The following is a 20,099-nucleotide window of genomic DNA, read 5'->3' as shown; positions in this document are numbered from 1 at the left end:
TGTCGCACAGCTGGGTGCTTACAGTGCATTACCTTCCTTAACGAAATATTTACGACAACAGTTTGCGCTACAGTGACAGTTTGATACGAATAAAATTTCACAGGCCGAAATATTTGCGTTACAAATCTGTAGAAACAAAATCTTATAAATATGACAGTGTCCAAAAAATTTTCGCCAGCATAGTGATACATTCACGCATTTACACACATTTCATAATGCTTAAAGTACGATTCTTGGGTTCCAACATCCTTTTTTAAAAGTCAGCGTCCCTAACCACTACCCATTATTCCTTACCTTATTGCACACATACATATTCGTCGACACTTCTTCAATATTTCATCATAATAAATACATATCATAATAAACATTCCTCAACAGCATAATACACATCGTCGTCGTAATATTAACATCATAAAAACTCAGCCAAATCTCAAAAACGTCGTAGCTTTCTGTAATAATTTCAAAACCTAAAAAAAATGCTCTGCTCATTTCAGTAGTGTCATCTACCTCAAACGTACTTTAGAAATCATGATCCCATACCAAATACATCATTCAAAGCTCTCACAGTATCACAATGGTTCCGAAAAACTATGAACATTTCACAAAGTACAGACAAAATACAATTTCATAAGTGTGAAGTTACCCAACTGTGTAATTACGTAAACATGTGTCACTGATGTAGTAAAAAAAATGTTTATCTCTCAGTTAAATGATCAGATAGCTGTGTAATTTCTGTGTTAGAGAAATATGGTACCGATGTGTAAAGTTGTATAAGCAAATACCATATTAGCTAGGGCTCCTTGTGCTTGCCAAACACATGGTACACAAAGTAAGCGTGTACCCCCCTGAGGATAAATGTAATTATACCCTCAGGTGTTACAGATTACAGCAATGGAATGAAATGTATCATGGAAAACTTTCTTTGTAATTCAAAAATCTTGAAAAATAAATGACTTAAGTACAAAATTAATCGCTCAAATACATGTACTGTAGCGCTAAACTGTGCGTCTTGTTGTAAGATAATCTCTGAGGAAGTGTCGTAGTTATCGTCCTCTGTAAGCAAAGTTCGGCTGAAGTCAATGTACTTACCTCATCATAAACGAAAGTGAAATGCTTTGCGTATAGATATCTTACTTATTACACTTATTGCCATGATGAAAAAAGTACTGTGATGTAACTTATTGTTGTGCTATGGAAAAGGCTGTCTCATTGTAGCTATACCACAAAAGTTATTACTAAAACATGTTTTACTTTCCAGAATAATTAAGAGAAACTGTGCAGATATAAAACAGAAACACCGCAAAAGCAACATTGTAAATTGTCACTCATTAGTAGCGTCGTGATAAAATCGTGTAGCTGTCACATAAACTAACCACTGTGTCATCTGGTATCTCACAAAGTACTTTAAATCCAGAATGTATTTTCAGGTAAACCAAAATGTTGCATTAAAATCTAATTAGCAGTACTGGTAAATGTTCTAAGTATGTGAGCCTTATAGTCGTTACATAATCGTGCAACTAACAAGCAAGAATGTACACACACAATAACACTGTGTCGTCTGTTCACAATAACAATGCATTCGTAATTTCTGTTTAAATAAGTCCTCTTGGGTCTTGACTGGATAGTTAACTTTAAAACATAGTTGCATGTTAACAGTTTCTAAGATTGAAAAAGAGTACTAGTAACGTGAAATGAAAAATTTTATAGCAAAGACTAAGTTAAAAAGCAGATTATCTCTCAATACATGGTTTTACATGTGAAATGTGGTGTAACCCTTTGCTCTTCCTAGTACGCAGAGTTTCAACTTAAACGCAATTATCATGTGGTATACGTCGGTAAAGAACACTGGAATTTTTCTCAAGGTTAGCGTCTATGTTATTTTTCCCTGAGCCAGCGGGCGCACAGGGCTGCCTGCGGTGCGAGTCATTGTCTGTTTCTTTGTTGGTGCCCGTCGTTATTGGGATTAGGAGACCTAACTTCTACAAATTCACCTTGACGAGAAGGCCCTGCCCTGTTTGAAGCTCGCCAGTTCTGATGTGATTCAGGTCTGTCGTTTTGTCGGTAGTTTACATAGTTTCTTGTTTGTCGGTCATGTGGTGGAGAATTTCTCCCGGAATCGTAACTGCGTGGTGGACCGTTGTGTCTGAAATTATTCTGTCTCCCTTGGTAATAATTATTTTGGTTCCCAAATTGTCCGTTTCTCTGATTCTTGTGCAAGATGTCTTCAAAATATTTCACAAGACTGGAAAATTCAGATAGTTCGAAATGTTTCATCATTATGATGCCATGTTTTACTCGGTCTTGTGTGGCTTGAGACCAATTTGCTGAGAGGAAGGCATGGTAAAATTCTCCTTCACTGTGGCAATCGTGAATGACCGATCGCATTCTTACAGCTGGTTCATTCTCTAAGTAGCCACACATAAATTCTAATCTGTGTTCTAATGACCAGTTGGGTGGAAAACAATGAGAGAATTGATGAAGCCACGCTTGTGGATGAATTTCGTTGCCACAATTCTCAAATGTTTTGAATTTACGTGTAGTAATGTATAGCTTACAGTCAAAATCATCGTGTCGGCGAGTAGCATATCGGTCATTGTTACGTCGTGTCGGCGGTTCCATCTCAAAATTCGGTGCACCTTGCCAATTTATTTCATAATTTCCGAAATGCCCTGTGTTATTATTTTGAGGCTTTTCCGTATTTCTTAGTCCCTCTTCCCGTGTTTGAGCGCGAGTGTCCTCTGAAATACGTAATTCTTGTATTACCTGTGTCAGCTGATCTTGTACTTCCCGAATTTCTCTTTGGTGTTGAGTATTAATTTGATTCTGATTTTGTTTGAATTTCCTAATTTGTTCGTACTCTTCTGTGCCATTAAAGACTACCGGTCTTGCGACATTCAGATTATCATCTTCCTTCGTAGATAAATTATTTAGCTGATCCGAAAGTTCAACTACTTTCTCTGATAATGAACTAATTTCCTCCATGTGTCTTTCTGAACCAATTCTCAGAGTATCTACTGTGGCCTTTAAGTTTTCTTGAGTTTTTGCAAGTTGCGTAACCGAATCGGTAGATGCAACTGAGTCAATTTTAGCTTGCAAGGTCTCATGATTTTCATGAACAATAGTTTGCAGTTCTTTTATGGCTGCTTCGTGATTCTGTAACGCATTTTCATGCCGCGAAAAATTAGGTTGAAAATGCTTACAAATCTGTGTTTTTACGTCATTATAGACTTTTTGACATTTCAATTCAATGTTATGTAACTCAGTAGTTAAATCTTCACGTGTTTGTTCAAGTGTGGCGTCTAACTTTTGAAGCTTTTGCTGTGTTTGTCTCTGATTTTGTTCCATTGTGTCTAACGGTTGCTGTGTTTCTCTCTTGATTTTGTTCCATTGTGTCTAACTTTTGAAGCTTTTGCTGTGTTTGTCTCTAATTTTGTTCCATTGTGTCTAACTTTTGAAGATTTTGTTCCATTGTGTCTAACTTTTGAAGCTTTTGTCCCATTTGTTGCATTAATTGTAATAACAATGCACTGGTGTCTGAAACATGTTCCTCAGTGCTTTTCGGCAGTGAATTTGCACCGGCTTCATTCACATTTTGACAAGCGGAAAATGTGTCTTGACTCATTTGAGAAACTGGTGAGAACCCAAAACCTGATTCTACAGTATTTGCAATATTGTATTCTGTCATTCCCGATTCCTGAGGCGAGCTGTTGCCGACCGATCGATCGATAATGCTTCCCTGTCCACTAATTGTTTCACTGTCTACACCATTGTTTGCAGCCCACTCCATTTCCCTATGTACAATTACCAAATTACTACTTTGAACATTAGTTAATTCATTACTCGGTGGCGCTAACACACTGTTTTCGTCTTCACTGTCATTTCTCAGTTTACTTTGGAGCCTAGTATTACGTTTTTCACACGCCATTATTGTCACAATCTTTCACACGATAACACAGAAAAGCACAATTTGAAGAGCAAAAATAAGAGAACACATTAACGTAGCACTGAAAATAGTATCTCGTTAATTGCAAGTGCAGCTGCGAAATACTTACTGCAAATCTACATGCATGCCACAACTGTTTTACTGTACAACAATGAAAAACTGCAACTACAAAGGCAATTCTCTCTATAATTACGCGCTAGCAATAAACAAAAGCTACACTAATTACACAAACTACAAGAAAAAATCACAAGATTCCAGTGAGGTATCCTCGGCTAAGGGTCGACATGTGAAACGTCCTCTTTGAAAAATTTATACATGACTGTGCTTAAACTGACACACAATATTTTTTAGCGCAACGCAATCTGACTTTCAAAAATCCCTACAAAAGAATGGCCCTGACTAACATTAACCTATACGTTTCACAAATCACTTACCTCATAAAAATCTTGGTTACTCGAACTACTGCAATACAGCGAGCGCCACTACTGCCAGCTAAATAAAAGATTCAAACTACGGAAGGCACTAACTACTAATAGGAATAGTTAGCAAATGAAAGATTTTGATAGACAACAAACAATGTATTTACCTCAATAGTGTTCAAAAGTCATAATGTACACTCCTGGAAATGGAAAAAAGAACACATTGACACCGGTGTGTCAGACCCACCATACGTGCTCCGGACACTGCGAGAGGGCTGTACAAGCAATGATCACACGCACGGCACAGCGGACACACCAGGACCCGCGGTGTTAGCCGTCGAATGGCGCTAGCTGCGCAGCATTTGTGCACCGCCGCCGTCAGTGTCAGCCAGTTTGCCGTGGCATACGGAGCTCCATCGCAGTCTTTAACACTGGTAGCATGCCGCGACAGCGTGGACGTGAACCGTATGTGCAGTTGACGGACTTTGAGCGAGGGCGTATAGTGGGCATGCGGGAGGCCGGGTGGACGTACCGCCGAATTGCTCAACATGTGGGGCGTGAGGTCTCCACAGTACATCGATGTTGTCGCCAGTGGTCGGCGGAAGGTGCACGTGCCCGTCGACCTGGGACCGGACCGCAGCGACGCACGGATGCACGCCAAGACCGTAGGATCCTACGCAGTGCCGTAGGGGACCGCACCGCCACTTCCCAGCAAATTAGGGACACTGTTGCTCCTGGGGTATCGGCGAGGACCATTCGCAACCGTCTCCATGAAGCTGGGCTACGGTCCCGCACACCGTTAGGCCGTCTTCCGCTCACGCCCCAACATCGTGCAGCCCGCCTCCAGTGGTGTCGCGACAGGCGTGAATGGAGGGACGAATGGAGACGTGTCGTCTTCAGCGATGAGAGTCGCTTCTGCCTTGGTGCCAATGATGGTCGTATGCGTGTTTGGCGCCGTGCAGGTGAGCGCCACGATCAGGACTGCATACGACCGAGGCACACAGGGCCAACACCCGGCATCGTGGTGTGGGGAGCGATCTCCTACACTGGCCGTACACCACTGGTGATCGTCGAGGGGACACTGAATAGTGCACGGTACATCCAAACCGTCATCGAACCCATCGTTCTACCATTCCTAGACCGGCAAGGGAACTTGCTGTTCCAACAGGACAATGCACGTCCGCATGTATCCCGTGCCACCCAACGTGCTCTAGAAGGTGTAAGTCAACTACCCTGGCCAGCAAGATCTCCGGATCTGTCCCCTATTGAGCATGTTTGGGACTGGATGAAGCGTCGTCTCACGCGGTCTGCACGTCCAGCACGAACGCTGGTCCAACTGAGGCGCCAGGTGGAAATGGCATGGCAAGCCGTTCCACAGGACTACATCCAGCATCTCTACGATCGTCTCCATGGGAGAATAGCAGCCTGCATTGCTGCGAAAGGTGGATATACACTGTACTAGTGCCGACATTGTGCATGCTCTGTTGCCTGTGTCTATGTGCCTGTGGTTCTGTCAGTGTGATCATGTGATGTATCTGACCCCAGGAATGTGTCAATAAAGTTTCCCCTTCCTGGGACAATGAATTCACGGTGTTCTTATTTCAATTTCCAGGAGTGTATATAGCAGTTCATGACATCCAGTCTTACAAATTTCAAAACTATGCCATCTATCTCCCCACATCCACCACTGCTGGCGGCTCACCTCCAATTGCGCAACGCTACGCGCTGTTCGCATCCAGCTGCCCAACACTACAATGGCAGAGAACAATGCAAACTAGCCACAGACTGCACACAGCACAGCCAGTGATTTTCATACAGAGCGCTACGTAACGTTGCCAATAAGAAAACATAAACAGCCTACTTACTTACAAAATGTTTATATTCTCTATTTTCTCAGCGGGATCAGAACTATGATACTAAATGAAGATTTTTATTTCCAATTGGTAGATTATTTGGTAAAGTGTCACACGCACAGCATTGCAATGTTCATTCTGTTCATACTAATAATTTTCTCTATCCTAAACTGTGCCATGAGAAGTTCAGAGGCGATCTCTACGGTAAGTGCCTATTAAATTGTATTTCGCCCAGACTTCTGATAACCAATATAACTGTCGCCTCAGAAGTGGAAAATAGTCACCACTTGACACGATGATTTGTTAACCTTACGGGCGGCATATTAACAGATAATTCCGCCAAATCTAAATGACCCACGACCGTGTACAATCCTCGCGATTTCGCTTCCTATTTGTACCGAGAATATCGGTTTATTTAAGGTCTGGCTGTGACGTCATCCGTGGCATCGTGTACTCTGGCGTTCGACTGACGCAGATCGTAAGGTGGCTGGGTGCGAAATGAAGACTAGCATTGCCTCTCAGGCTGTATTTATTTATGGGCGCAGCAAACTGCCAAGGGAACACCTGTCATCCATTCTATGCCCACGCTAGCAGCCTCTAAACGGTCGCTTTTTCAGACACACAATATTTTATAGCACTGTCACGAATCAATTTAGAATCTTCATAATTTTTGTATGAATGTAGTTAAGTTCGTTAAAATCACAGAAAATTTTTTAGCTCGCCTGCATTAAGACTTTGTCGTCTAGAATTTTTAGAATGGAACTGACAGTAGAACATGACCTCTGAACTACAACTTTGAGACCTTTCATTTGTTATTATTTTCATCCAGGCCTTGAAACTTGTTATAACTCTATCACTTAATAGGTTTCATCGTGTGCTATAACCAAAACTTTCTAGCATTAATATAACATACTTCAGCTATTACAAATAAGGACGTTTTTGTTCAGAATCTAGTTTTCAGCAAATTACTGGAAAACTACTAGAGGTAGCTCAATGAGGTTACATAGTTATTATTTTTATGTTGAACTGAAGCTTCATACAAAGTCTAATATTTGGCGCCTTCAATTTTTCTTAAAAACGTGGACTGTGACCAAAACACAACTTTAATTACGTTGAGACTTCTACCAGTTAATTTTCCCATACATCTGTACATTATGACCAGTTTTTGGGGTCATAGCTTTATTATTTAGCGCCACTTATTTTTTCTTAAAACTGTGTATTTAGGGAAAAATATTCATCTCATCAATCTGAGATTTAACAGTTTACACATTAATATATTAAAGTACACGCTGACAAAGTTTGGAAAAGCAAGTTAATTTAATTCTTAAATCATGGTCCAATACTTCTGTGCTACGCACAGATGCGTTGTGATGACGTGGCGCAACTAGCAGTGAACTACGGTAAGTCCCAGAACACTCGCTCGCCTCTGTATCTCTCAAGTGATATAGCGCTTGTTTCGCCACAGGATAACGCAAACCTCATTACAGCCTACAAACAAGAAAATCTGAATTGAAAGCACTTTTACCTAGCTCACGTAGGAACTGACATGTCATTCAATGCATTTGCTAATTTGTGTGGAAATTGCTGGAATCACACACAGCACAGAATTCTTGTTACTAATAAAACAAGAAACCTGAATGGTGCTAGGTATAAACACACACACGTGTATATGCAGAGGATTCGCCTAGACATACATGGAAAATTTCACTGTTTCGAACGTAAAGTTAAGAATCTAGAGACATATATCCAGACCCTTCTGGGAGTGATCAACGAACTAGATGCTACAGTTACCCTGTTTGAAAGCAATGTAGATTACTTAACTGTTAGTGTTTATAGAATAGGACGGAATGTACATGAGTCTCACTGCGCAAAGGAGTTCGCCAAGTATATAACAAGATATCCACTAAGCGTATGGTCATGGTAGCGTGGGAGGACGTTTAAAGGAATTTATGACCGTTAAAGCTAGAACATTCGTATTGAAAGTACACTCTGAGAGAAACCTTTAAGGCAGGTACTGAATCTATTGATGAACTCTCAGCGAAACTACACAACGACGATGGCATCGCTGATTTCATTAACCGTCACAACGACGCTAGGATATACACAGCATTCAGTGACAGTGGTGAAAAACCATAGATGTTGGACATGCTGCCAATAAGTTTAAAAGAAAAAGAAAGCAATACAAACAGATGGCAGAGAATTTCAAAGAACAGTTGGTCTCATGGACCTTATTTTCCTAAATCCCCAACTGTAAATTATTCACCCAAAGACATGGACATACATCATGTAATACTGCAATTGACCTGAGTGCATAGGAAACAGAACCATTATAAAACCTTTATTGCATGCTCGATATAGCATTGGTGATGGTATTGACATCCAGCATAAGAGAATCAGCAATCGAGCCTCCACAGTATGAAAACTACTATGATCCCAATAAGCTAATAGATCGACTACAGCTGCTCACAGTATCAGCTGCTGTTGGTAATACTGCTCATTTGAATAAGGGATAATAAGGTTGTTTCGGTTATCTCAGAGCTTAGAGAGAGAGAGAGAGAGAGAGAGAGAGAGAGAGAGAGAGAGAGAGAGGTATAGTACCCTCATAAGCGTTTTAGGGGTAAATGTTTGGATGACTTATAGCAAGACTATCTTGTAAACATATGGAAATATTCACATGTGAATAATGGATTGAAATACATTTTAATGGTCATTGATACATACTCTAAATTCAGTTGAGCATTGCCATTTAAAAGACAAACGGAAGATATGTCGCTGAGATATTTGATTGTTTGTTGCACACAGGGACGATTTGATGCCCAGACAACCTCCAAACCGATCACTACTCAACATTCACCCACCTGAAGTCGAGTATCGTGGAACATCTAAACAGAACTATAATGGTTCAAGTGTGACACTTTTTAATCTTTGAGGTTCACACAAATGAATTGATATCCTCCGAGAAATAAGTGCACAGTGGAACTGAACCAAACATAGCACAAAAAAAAAATAAAAAAAATAAAAAAAATTAAACCAGACGAAGTTCGTGATAATGGACTCATGGATACGGTATACTATCATAACAAAACGTAGGATCCACTTAAACATAAATGTAATGTGATTTGGTGCGTATCTCAACACAAGACAGCATTTGAGAAGTTATAGCTCGAGTGAGACATTCACAGTTTCAAGAGAGCTGAGAACAAATACCAGAACTTACATCGTAATGGATAGTAGTGGCACTGAAATCTCAGGGTGCTTTTAGCTGAGGAATTGCAGAAGAGCTCAGAACCACATGTGGTTCTCATTGAGTACGCCACACGGCGTCGTGGGAATAGAGATCTAGTTATAGCTCTAGTTAAACGGCTAGGTTTTCCTGCAAACAAAGCAGCTAGACTGACAGCGACGAATTCCTGTATAATTGGATACCCATAGTGCAGACAGTACAGTAGAGTAACATGCGTGATAGGAGATGGTGGTATTCTCGACAAACTTCCAGTCCAATTGCCCATTCTCGAGTATAATTAGCGTGAAACTGGTACAAATCTACAAACACGTTTGGGTCGTAAGAAGAAGGGGATTAACCTGCTTTACGAGGTGTGTTTGGAACATGAAATTGCATATGCAAAAGTCTCAGGATGTCATGCAGGAGATCAAATTTTAGCTGATAGAGCCAAGGCAATGTGCGTGAGAAAGAATATTGGTATACGGCAACGCATTGCCGCATTTGTAATTGATAAAACCATGCATGGTAAAATTAAGTTAGGCTTGGGTGTGAATTTCAAGCAAGTTATTGAACAGCACACTTAGTGCACTGAAGAAGAAGAAGAAGAAGAAGAAAAAGAAGAAGAAGAAATAGGAGGAGGAGGATAAGGAGAAAACGCTGAAGAGTAAGAAGCCGGAGCAGTGGTGTCTAAAAACTTACATCCTGACAGCAATTTGTGCAGGTAAAAGCGTCCTGAAGCAGTATAGTAAGAAAAATGCAAATAACGTCTACTATTTCGAATCGTTTTTAGTCCTGCAGCCACCAGAAGAGTTCCAACGATACTTCGCCGACAGAAGACGTGTATTTTACAATTTTCATCGCTACAAAGGCCTTGATATTCACCTGTTTGGGCATCTGTGTATTATTTCCCTCCAAATGTCTGACACTCCACTCCTTTTTACGTTTGTCAGACGTCAGCAAAAACACCCTGAGTGCATTAGCGTCACTAGAATCAGTGACTGGGGTTAGGAGTGGACCCCTATTGTAGGACAGAGCACATTGGTCTTTAGCTGTAAAATTTGTTTATTCCTGTTTTCTTGTTAAAGAAGCACATGAGTACATAGATTGTGACATGACAATTTCAGGACACTTGTTAATATGATGCATTCCGTCCTGTTTAGCAGAAATAACTCTGAACACAAGAATATCAAATTTAAAGGGAAGGTACTCTACAAGATTTTTCTTATACACATTGAAGTTGGCCAATATTACAACAAATCATCTGATTCCGGTTCTAAGTTCGGTACTGTTTAGGATGACAATCAAGTCTACAGAGGATGGTTAGTTTTAGTGACAAGATGAGCAAAAGACTACTCAAGGTTGCTACAGTTCACAGTGACCGCAGCCTGGTGAACCAACAATTTTAGGCCTCTGCGAGCGGCATTTACCTTTAGCTGCGACGATGCTGCATAGCTGTTCTCGCCCTCTGAAAATCCTATTAAACGCTAATAAAAATCTTCACTGATTTTATCAGTTGAAACTGTCCTATGTTTCTCGTTAGGCGAGAAAACATGCACTCATCTCTAGTCTGGAAAATATGGCGATATACAAGTGCCAAGATGGAGCGGCATGTATGCTTCGACGCCCTCACAGTTCTCTCAAGAACAATTAAATACGTGGCTGTTCCGTTTCTCCGCTATAGGAGCTCAACGACGCTTCAGATAATTTCTGGCTGAATGTCAGCCGAAGTGAACACAGTGTTCACACAAAATTTCCCTCTTTTGGTGTCGTACAGAGCGTGATGCGCCCTATTCTTCACTTGACGCTGGTTCAGAGGAGAGTTCCCTAAGTTTTTAATCTTGTCTTTCGTAGCAAACTGTCCCCCACCTGTGTCCTTTCCTGCTCCATGTCACGGCTTTTTCATCGTGTGGAAACTACCTTTGCCAAATACAAAGGGCCTATCTTTAAACTGCGTCGAAATATCGCCGCTTTTTACTCCTTCAGAGTTTATTGCAGCCAATCTGACATTTTGTGCCCGCTTCTGACGCCTAAAAGTTACACGCGTACCATGGCATTTCACGTGATTAACTTCGTCGCTGGTCTGTTTGTATCCAACTGGAAATTCCCCAACGCAGTTTTCTAAAGAATAGCACTGCGCCGCTACCTGCTCCCCTCAATGTGTTGCTCCGTGCTTTTGTTGCCCCTCTCACTGTGGGTCACCAACCCATTTTAGAAGCCTTCCACTGTACATGGGCCGTGACAGCGCAACTCGCGTCTGCCCCCAAACTAAAACGTTTCTTCCAGAAGCTTTCTTCACCTTTTGCTCATTGACATGCAGGGTTTAGTTTCGGTGTGTTAGTATAGTCGAATTGAGTGTCATCTCTTTGCATTACTTACTGTACATTTTGATAGGCAAATATGCTCATTAGCATTGAAGTATGTCAGGTGACCTATACTTCTACTTGTTACGCCATACAAAATCTCTTGTAAGGTGCAAAATTGACATTCATTCAAGCTGCCACCTTACAAATCTTTATGAAGAAGCACATATAATGAGGGGCATTTAGCATCCACCTGTCAGCTGAGGTTCAAATGTAATGTTGTATATTCTGAATATAACAGAAGCTAACAATAAACTTCATCTGGGAAGTAATGGTAGGAAAGAAATTGTGCAAATATAACCTGATGTGTAGGATATTAACAATTTAAATGACGTTTTAAAATGATGTGGAAAAGGTACTGTGCTACATGCAAACATCAGTACACTTAAATCCTAAATAAAGACAGAAAATGCAACCATTGACTTGAATGAAAAAGTTTCATTAGGACGACTACTGGGTTTCAGAAAAGCACAAGTTTTGAAGAAGGACCCTAATAAACACACTGGAAGAGTAAAACAGATTTACTGTGTGTGCACTTCAAAAACTGCTTCAGAGATACTTTGAAGATGTGAGCAAATTGTTATGAATGCTAAACAGGAACTTGTTCTGGTATGGAGTCCAACGGATAATAACTCATACATTCAAGTAGCTTAAGATGAGAACGAGATCACTACCAATAAAATAATGTGGAAAATTTCTCACTTCACTGTATTGGATGAGCAGTTTTGAAGCTTTTAAGAGTTCAGAATGCCAGTGTATTATTACCATTAACTTTCCTGTCATGAAAGCTTTTTGAGTACCCAGTGTTACGGACTGCACTCAGATTTCAGACTAATAAAAGAGGTAATACAGCGAATGCTTCCAGAAAAATTTGACAGCTGCAATTTAACTAATGCCAGAGTCTACCTGGACTCAGAATTCTACGTGTATAATCATTTACACTGGCAGTATTAAAATGTATACAGTGTAACATTTGACATGGGAGGTTCCGTGCTTCTTACTATAAAGAGGAAGAATGTCTACTAAGCCTATGGAAATTTAAGGAGCTGCTGCCAATCTCTACCCAAAGACGTACCAATAGAATCTGAATCTTCAGCACACTGCCCACAACACAATGCAGCATATGCTCTAGATCCACAAGACTGTGTAATTAATTATTTCCCGCTCACTGGTGTTGTGCATCAAGCTGTATAAATCAACAGGTGCTGAGCCATACCCAGAGCATTCCACAGTGACATCTTAGGGTGTGAACATCATTGCAGACGCTTAGGTTCTCAATGATGATGAGTGTAGACAATTCATATTTATAGAAGTTGTATTCATAGCTTACACAGAAGATGACAGTGTAATACAGACATTCTCAGCGAGTGCAGCAGCGCTGAGGTCTTTCATGGATTTGAAATGTACTACAACAAGGAGTAGTGCAAAGTGGTTAACACATTGCTAACACGGAATTCACTGGGATGATTCTTGTACACACTATAATGATGTCACTTCGATTATTTGACCACACACATGCTATCGCCTATGTCGGTGGTGAAGAGAAGATAACATCGATGCATTGAATCTTAAAGTTTTCTGCTGTTCATGACCTGGAATTTTACAGTTCTCCTGCTTTCTATCGATTCAAGAAGAAGAAGATATGTGAAAATAGTGTTATCTGCTTATGTAAATGTAAAATTACTCTTACGCTGAATGAAAAACAAATGGATTTTTTCCTCACAATCAGTGTATTTTTCTTTCACACTTAGCTAGCATGTACCTCTATCTTTATACCAAGTCTATGGTTCTGCTGAAGCACAGAAGATACAATTTTGGTCATGTTTGCTGTATATCTCTGAAAGCATACATGATTCCATGCAACCATTATATATATTTTGTTATTCTCCATCATAAACTGAATCTCATCGGTGGTTCTCACGTTTAAAAACTAAGGTCATTTCTGTCTTGCACATCCTTTACACATGTAAAATTGGAATAGGCTTTCTGTAACAAAAAAGGTCTATGGTAATGAATTTTTTCGTATATTCCTTTCTAACAGATATTTGGTTCTTGAGGTACAATTTGGTTCTTGAGGTACAGTTTGGTTCTTGAGGTACAGTTTGGTTCTAATATTTAATGCAGAGTTACATTTTTACACAATAACAAAGAAGTCATTCATTGAAATATTTACTGTTTTCAGATGTACAAATCTATGCTAAAACTAATACAGAGATACTTTTATTCTTACACTACAACGAAATTTCACAGTCCCAGTAGTACCAGTTACATGGTTGCTACACAACAAAACAACAACAACAACAATTCTGATGGACTGTGAACTATGTATAAACATCTACGTTTTAAGCCTAATCAGACTTGGATGACAAGAGGAAGTGAAATTGGAAACTATTCTGTTTACATGACATGCAAGATATACATATATGATGTACAATTGTAAGTAGGCTGTTTAGGTTTTTTTATTAGTAACGCCACCTCTGTATGAAAATCACTGGCTGTGCTGTGTGCAGTCTGTGGCTGCTTTGCATTGTTGTAATACTCGCCATTGTAGTGTTAGGCAGCTGGCTGTGAACAGCGCGTAGCGTTGGGCAGTTGGAGGTGAGCCGCTTGCAGTGGTGGATGTGGGGAGAGAGATGGCGGAGTTTTGTAATTTGTCATGAACTGCTATATATATGATGATATCAAGGTAAATACATTCTTTGTTCTCTATTAATATCTTTCATTTGCTAACTATCCCTATCAGTAGTTAGTGCCTTCCATAGTTTGAATCTTTTATTTAGCTGGCAGTAGTGGCGCTCGCTGTATTGCAGTAGCTTGAGCAGCGAAGATTTTTGTGAGGTAAGTGATTTGTGAAAGGTATAGTTTAATGTTAGTCAGGGCCATTCTTTTGTAGGGAATTTTGAAAGTCAGATTGCGTTGCGCTAAAAAATATTGTGTGTCAGTTTAAGCACAGTCGTATGTAAAATTGTTTAAAAAGGGGACGTTTCATATGTCGACCCTTAGCCGAGGATACCTCACTGGAATCTTCTGATTTTTTTTCCTTGTAGTTTGTGTAATTAGTGTAGCTTTTGTTTATTGCCAGCGCGTGATTATAGAGAGAATTTCCTTTATAGTTGTAGTTTTTCATTGTTGTACAGTAAAACAGTTGTGGCATGCATGTAGATTTGCACCAAGTATTTCGCAGCTGCAATTATTTAGATATTATTTTCAGTGTTATGTTAATGTGTTCTCTTATTTTTGCTGTTCAAATTGTGTTTTTCTGTGTTGTTGTGTGAAATACTGTGACAATAATGGCGTGTGAAAAACGTAATACTAGGCTCCAAAGTAAACTGCGCAATGACAGTGAAAACGAAAGCAGTGTGTTAGCGCCACCGAGTAATGAATTAACTGATGTTCAAAGTAATAATTTGGTAATTGTGCATAGGGAAATGGAGCGGGCGGCAAACAATGGCGTGGACAGTGAAACAATTAGTGAGCAGGGAAGCATTATCGATCGATCGGTCGGCAATAGCTCGCCTCAGGAATCCGAAATGACAGGACACAATTTTACAAATACTGTAGATTCAGGTTTTGCGTCCTCACCGTTTTCTCAAATAAGTCAAGACACAATTTCTGCTAGTCAAAATGTGAATGTTGCCGGTGCAAATGCACTGCCGAAAAGCATAGAGGAACAGATTCCAGACACTCATTCATTATTATTGCAATTAATGCAACAAATGAAACAAAATCAGAGACAAACACAGCAGCAGCTAGACACAGTGGAACAAAATCTTAAAAAGTTAGACACAATGGAACAAAATCTGAGACAAACACAGCAAAAGCTTCAAACGTTAGACACAATGGAACTAAATCAGAGACAAACACAGCAACAGCTTCAAAAGTTAGACTCATTGGAGCAAACTCTTGAACAAACACGTGAGGATTTAACTACTGAGTTACATCACATTGAATCGAAATGTCAAAAAGTCTGTAACGACGTAAAAACACAAATTTGTGAGCATTTCCAGCCTATTTTTTCGCGTCATGAAAATGCTCTACAGAATCACGAAGCAGCCATAAAAGAACTGCAAACTACTGTTCATGAAAATCATGAGACCTTACAAGCTAAATTTGACTCAGTTGCATCTACCGATTCGGTTACGCAACTTGCAAAAACTCAGGAAAACTTGAAGGACACAGTAGATTCGATTTCAACACAAATGGACAATCTGAAACTTGGTTCAGAAAAACACACTGAGGAAATGTGTTCACTATCGGAGAAAGTAGCCGAACTTTCGGATCAGTTCACTAACTTATCTACGAAGGTAGATGATAATCTGAATGACACAAAACCGGTAGTCTTTAATGACACAGAAGAGATCGAACAAATTAGGAAACTGAAACAAAATCTGAATCAAATTAATACGCAACACCAAAGAGAAATTCGCGAAGTACAAGATCAGCTGACACAGGTAATACAAGAATTACGTATTTCAGAGGACACTCGCGCCCCAATACGGGAAGAGGGACATAGAAATACGGATCAACCACAAAATAATAACACAGGACACTTCGGAAATTATGAAAGAAATTGGCAAGGCACACCGAATTTTGAGATGGAACCGCCGACACGACGTAACAATGACCGATATGCTACTCGCCGACACGATGATTTTGACTATAAGCTGTTCATTACTACACGTAAATTCAAAACGTTTAAGAATTCTGCCAACGACATTCATCCACAAGCGTGGCTCCATCAATTCTCTCATTGTTTTCCTCCCAACTGGTCATTGGAGCACAGGTTAGAATTTATGTGTGGCTACTTAGAGAATGAACCAGCTGTAAGAATGCGATCGGTCATTCACGATTGCCACAGTGAAGGAGAATTTTACCATGCCTTCCTCTCAGCATATTGGTCTCAAGCTACACAAGACCGAGTAAAACATAGCATCATAATGATGAAACATTTCGAAAAATCTGAATTTTCCAGTCTTGTGAAATATTTTGAAGACATGTTACACAAGAATCAGTATCTTTCAAACCCATACAGCCCCTCAGAACTCATCCGCATTTGCTTAATCAAACTGCCTGAACATTTACGACATATTATTTTGGCAGAACGTTGCAAAGACGACATTGAAGCATTTCAAGGACTCTTACAAGAACTGGAAATTGACACTGACAATCGCGGAGCGCACGAGCACAACAATTACAGATCACATCCGTCGCAATTCCGCGATGAAAGAAATAATAACTGGACGCGACAAGGCTATTCTCACAACACAAATCGTGACCGAAACAGACACCACCCGTATAGCAACCGTTGGCAGAGTAGTAATAATTACAGGGAAAGATCACCTCTCCACGGTAATGACTATCACAGAGACAATCAGAGAAACAGGCAATATGGGAAACAAAACAATTATTATTACGAGAGACAGAATAACTTTAGACGCAACGGTCCAGCGCGCAGTTACGATTCAGGGAGAAATTCTCCACCACTTAACCGACAAGAAAGAAACTACAGGAACTACCGACATGACGACAGACGATGTGATCGTAACGACAGACCTGAATTGCATCAGAACTGGCGGGATTTAAACAGGGCAGGGCCCTCTCGTCACGGTGAATTTGTAGAAGTTAGGTCTCCAAATCCCAATAACGGCGCGCACCAAAAAAGAGACATACAATGACTCGCACAGCAGGCAGCCGCGTGCGCCCGCTGGCTCCGAGAAATATAACATAAGACGCTAACCTTGAGAAAAATTCCAGCACTCTTTACCGACGTATACCGCACCATAATTGCATTGAAGTTGAAACTCTGTGTACTAGCAAGAGTAAAGGTTTACGCTACATTTCACATGTAAAACCGTTTATTGAAAGATAATCTGCTTTTTAACTTAGTCTTTGCAATAAAATTTTTCACTTTACATTACTAGTATGCTTTGTTAGACTTAAGTAACTGTTAACATGCAACAATGTTTGAAGTTAAGTATCCAGTCTAGAACCTAGGGAACATTTTTAAATAGAAGTTACGAATGCATTGTTATAGTGAACAGACGACACAGTGTTGTATTTGTACATTCTTGCTTGTTAGTTGCAGGATTACGTAACGACTATAAGGCTTACATACTTAGAACATTTACCAGTACTGTTAATGAGATTTTAATGCAACATTTTGGTTTATTTGAAAATACATTCTGGATTTAAAGTACTTTCTGTGAGATACCAGACGACACAGTGGTTAGTTTATGAGACAGCTACACAATTATATCACGACGCTACTAATGAGTGACAATTTACAATGTTGCTTTTGCGGTGTATCTGTTTTACATCTGCACAGTTTTTCTGAATTCTTCTGGAAAGTAAAACATGTTTTAGCAGTAACTTTTGTGGTATAGCTACAATGAGACAGCCTTTTCCATAGCACAACAATACGTTACAGTACAGTACTTCCTTCATCACAACAATAAGCGTAATAACTACGATATCTATACGCAAAGCATTTCACTTTTGTGTATCATGAGGTAAGCACATTGACTTCTGCAGAACTTAGCTTTCGGAGGACGATAACTACGACACTTCCACAGAGATTATGTTGCGACAAGACGCACAGTTTAGCGCTACAGTACACGCATTTGAGTGATTAATCTTATACTTAAGACACTTATTTTTAAAGATTTTTTAATTACAAAGAAAGTTTTCCGTGATACATTTCATTCCATTGCTGTAATCTGTAACACCTGAGGGTATAATTACATTAATCCTCAGGGGGGTTACACGCCTACTTTGTGTACCATGTGTTTGGCAAGCACAAGAAGCCCTAGCTAATATGGTATTTGCTTATACAACTTTACACATCGGTACCATATTTCTCTAACACACAAATTACACAGCTATCTGATCATGTAACTGAGAGATAAACATTTTTTTTACTACATTAGTGACAGATGTTTACGTAATTACACAGTTGAATAACTTCACACGTATTAATTGCATTTTGTCAGTACTTTGTGAACTGTTCATATTTTTTTCGAACCATTGTGATACTATGAGAGCTTTGAATGATGTATTTGGTATGGGATCATGATTTTAAAGTACATTTGAGGCAGATGACACTTTTGACATGAGCAGAGAATTTTTTTAGGTTTTGATATTATTGCAGAAAGCTACGATGATTGAGAGATTTGACTGAGGTGTTATGATGTTATTTTTACGACGACGATGTGTATTATGCTGTTGAGATATGTTTATGATCAATAAGATGATGCTACTGTATATGAGGAATTTGATTATGCTACGGATTTCTAAGATGAAATATTGAAGACGTGTCGACGAATATGTATATGTGTAATAAAGTAAGGAATAATGAGTAGTGGTTAGGGAAAAAGGATGTTGGAAACCAAGAATTGTACGTTAAGAGTTATGAAATGTGTGTAAATGCGTGAATGTATCACAATGCTGACGAATATTTTTTTTTGGACACTTATATTTATAGGATTTTGTTTCTACAGATTGGTAACGCAAATTCTCAACCTGTGAATTTTTTTTTATATAAGACTGCCACTGTAGCGGAAACTGCTGTCGTAAATATTTCCGTACGAAAGTTAAGTGACCACCTGCACGTAATGCGTCGCGGGCACCCACCTGGGCGACAGCGGCCCGAGAAAAAAAAAAGCCATTAGCCTTCCAGCGGCACAGGTAGAAAAAAAAAAGGGGAGGCCATTATCCTCACTATTGACGTTCCTTTGTAGAAAGCATCGAAAATACGAGACACTAATAATAACTTGGAAACATTCTTACATCTGCACACCTGATTAGGACAAGTGTCTATCTACGAGAATTGAGAGAAATGCCATATGGCTTGCTTTATGTATTTATTTACTCATTTTGTTTAATATCTAGTTTCTAGCTGCACTGCAGCACTGGTTAAAATAAAATTTTATAGATGTACTAATATAAATATTTTCTGTCTCCAGTAAATAATTTTATGATCTATTCAAAAAAAAAAAAAAACGAAGGAGCATAAAAAGATATTTCCCTTCACAGGAATTGCATACGGAATTTTCTTTTCAACTACTGGGTAATTTTTTTTGGTAGAATAACTTCTTGTGGTGCACCACTTTAATTACTTAGACATTAAGATGTGATTATACATTTCCCTTATCTGCATTGTTGTCTTTACTGTAATATTTTTCTGCTTGTGCGTTGTCATGTTTAGATATAATTTATTGCTTTTGCTTCTGCTGTTTGCCAGGCATAATGTTACTGAATTTGACTTTGTATTACGCTGTTAAGCCAGTTTTACTAATGATTTAT

General features: G+C 39.5%; 1 protein-coding gene across 1 annotated transcript in view; it reads left to right on the top strand.

The window, feature by feature from the left end:
- The window catches only part of LOC126252795 (uncharacterized), a 119,250-nt gene that overhangs the window by 40,051 nt on the left and 59,100 nt on the right, over positions 1 to 20,099 (top strand). The window lies entirely within an intron of this gene.

This window comes from Schistocerca nitens, chromosome 4 (genome assembly GCF_023898315.1).
Source record: "Schistocerca nitens isolate TAMUIC-IGC-003100 chromosome 4, iqSchNite1.1, whole genome shotgun sequence".
In the NCBI taxonomy this organism is placed as follows: domain Eukaryota; kingdom Metazoa; phylum Arthropoda; class Insecta; order Orthoptera; family Acrididae; genus Schistocerca; species Schistocerca nitens.
Note: the sequence above shows the minus strand (reverse complement) of the source record. Positions and strands in the feature narration are given on the sequence as shown.